We start from the raw sequence: 3,031 nt of genomic DNA, 5'->3' as shown, positions 1-3,031 counted from the left end.
CTTTATAGCAACTTTTATTTTATTTAATTTTTTGGGATATAAACTTTTCATTATGTTTTATTGTCTTGAGTGAAGCGGCTTGTGAGAACAATGCTGGACCTCTAGGATTGTTATGGGATCACCAGTCCTGTCTGTTTCATGGATCACCTGCCCCTGGTTTTTGTTTTTCTTGTTCACACACACTCACACAAGCACACATTTTTGTTGTCTGTCATTGTTTAATAAAAAATATTTTTTTATATTTTTTTATTTTTATTTCCGCCACGGCAGACCTCTTTGCGTGATCACGAAGGTAGGCTAATGGCTGAATCAAAATTTATAAGCAAAATCACGGGAATCAATAGCCTAATACAGCCCAGTTGTGCTAAAATAAATATCATGAGACGTCCATCATCAGATGAATGATATGGAAAAGTTAAGTTAGAGCCGCTAAAGCCAGTGCTACTACCCATGCGAACATGAACACTAAGCTTTTCCCTCTAAAAATATAGCCTAAAACTTATCTCCAAATGCAAAACTGACATTAACAAAATGCAATAATGCAATAACAGCTGAAAAAGTACTTGGGTGTGTGTTTTATTTTATATTTACCGTTCAATAATGCAATCGCTGCTGTCTGTCCCATAGAAGAACATGACAGCCAGCGTATGTTTTGGAACTATTGCGGCTTACATGAACCACGTGACAGCCATAGCGGCGACATCAAAGAGTGTCGCAACTCTTTCTCTCTATGGCTCTGGCTCCTCCTATTTGGCTCTGCATCGAGTACCACTTGCGTTTGTTCGGCTCTCCGTTACAAGGTTTGTAAACTCGCCAAATAAATATAAATACAGAGTCTACTCACTATATATTCAAACACACATATATATATATAAACTAAATTTATTATATATTACTACGTTTTTACAGTGTTTACCACTCGTTTATTGCACAGTATCTGGTATGAAGGTTTTAGCCGCGATGCTAACTACATTTATCTAAGTTAATGAACAAATGGAAATTGACTTATTGTCTTAGATTTATTTAGTCATTCAATTCAACATATTCTGTACAACTGTGTCTTCAATTCGCTGATATAACGTTAGCCTAACTAATTTAGCTGATTCCTGCTGTCGTCATTGGCGTTTGTTATGAATAACAAAAGCAGGTTAATATAGTTTGGTCTGTTTTTGTTTAGCCTAACTTCACTTAACTTACTACAGGTGCCCTCATTCTCTCAAATACCATTTTAAAGCCATTTACTGGTCAATAAATATTATGTTGTGAATAATCAGCTTTGTTCTTTTGTTTCCCCAGAACAACAGTACATTTCTAAAATAATCTGAACATTTCAGTGGCAACATTGAATTACAGTAAGTTACCTGCTCCACATGCAAGTACTTTATTACTATGAACTTTCTCTGTGTGAAATTGTATTGTTTGACTGTGTACTTGTGTTTTTTTAATCAGTTATTCTCTGAAAATCTTACTCAGAAAAATAATAATCACAGGTTTGGTTCACAAATAATGCTATGCATTTTGTCTTATATCTTTATCATTTGCATTTGAATATAAGACATTTTACCTCTGAATTATAACTTCAAGTTTAGTCTTTTTCGACAAAAAAAAAAGGAAAAAGCTATTATGGCTTCAGAAGACTTACAACACAACCCATAACACATGAGTGGTGAACTCATTGATTATTTTTAGGATTTTTTTCTGGGACATTTTTGGAGCTTAACCATTTTTACATAAATTGTTGCATTGAATTGAACAAGACAAGTGTACTATAAGAATGGTTTCATGAATGATTTACATAAATTGTTTCTGCTTGTTTCATGCAGTGATCGGTAAGCGATCGGTGACTGGGGTTCCATTATGCCTGAGATCTGCTTTTGGGTTCCACAGACAGAAAGTCAAACAGGTTTGGAACGTCACAAGGCTGAGGAAATTATTTAAATTTCACAACTATCACTTTAATAACCTTACTAACAGTAAATTTTGTACTTTGCAGGGATCTCGGTAAGCTGAAATACAAGTTTGAACAAGAATAAAAATCCTCCTGCAGACCTGAAAATCACTGAAGTGCCTGGACCATCCACCAGAACAGAGGAAAAACAAACGGAAAACGAATCTGCTGTACCTTTTCACTTTTCTAACTCTTTAAGTACCTCACACCAACTTGGTCCCATAGTGACATTTTTGACCACAAACGAAATTGCTGATCGTGTGGATTCTTATTGAAATGACTGGAATTCACCAGTGAACATTCACAGAACAACAGATAATTTTACTGCACCTTAATACTGTTTCCGGGTCGAAGCCTCTACTTCTACTTCCTCTATCTTGTTTCATGAGAATACTCAACAACCATTTATGAACACTGTTGTTTCAAGTCACACATTTAAGCTTTTCAAAAGCCATAGTGTACATTACAATCTCCAGTCTAACGGCATCCCAGACTTCAACCTTTTATTATTCAAAATAGCTGAATAACTAACCATCTGAGATTTCGGTATAGAGATAAAGGTTAGGATCATAATTTTCAGGAATATTACAGCACAATGAGTGCATATTAGCACTGTTTGTTTGTTTTTGGCATCTGATAGAGCTTTTGGACTTGGAAACAGTGATGTCAGACTTACCATCGGACTGAAACACAAATGTTTTAAAGTTAAGTGAAGATGGACATTTTTAATTAGTCAAAATGTAATTTTTTTACATTTTTGTGTTTCCATGCATTTTGTTGAAATGTCTTTTCTTGTTTATCTATTGTATGTACATGGTTGATTATTCATGTTGCTTATGTATTATACTATTTTTTTGTGTATTCATTGATATTAATCTATAGTTAGCTTTTTTTCCTATGTGCATGGAAGTGTATGTATAAAAATGAATATCAAATATGTAATAAACAATTCTTATTTTGTATTTGGTTCAATTTGTTTATTATAATAGAAGTCAAAGGTAACCATAGTAACAACATGAAATTAAATATTTAAAAAAATTAAATTTGGTTCCTGGAGAAAGTGGTTCCACACAGTGCTTAATA

General features: G+C 33.8%; 1 long non-coding RNA gene across 1 annotated transcript; it reads left to right on the top strand.

Annotated features, from left to right (window-relative positions):
• The first annotated feature begins 755 nt into the window (after positions 1 to 755).
• On the top strand, positions 756 to 2,776 carry LOC311098459. Its single transcript, XR_014609484.1, has 4 exons — positions 756 to 800; positions 1,297 to 1,352; positions 1,824 to 1,903; positions 1,994 to 2,776. It is a non-coding gene; the product is annotated as an uncharacterized lncRNA (long non-coding RNA).
• Positions 2,777 to 3,031: the final 255 nt, after the last annotated feature.

The sequence above is a fragment of the Abramis brama genome (genome assembly GCF_963993115.1).
Source record: "Abramis brama genome assembly, chromosome: 16".
Lineage (NCBI taxonomy): Eukaryota > Metazoa > Chordata > Actinopteri > Cypriniformes > Leuciscidae > Abramis > Abramis brama.
Note: the sequence above shows the minus strand (reverse complement) of the source record. Positions and strands in the feature narration are given on the sequence as shown.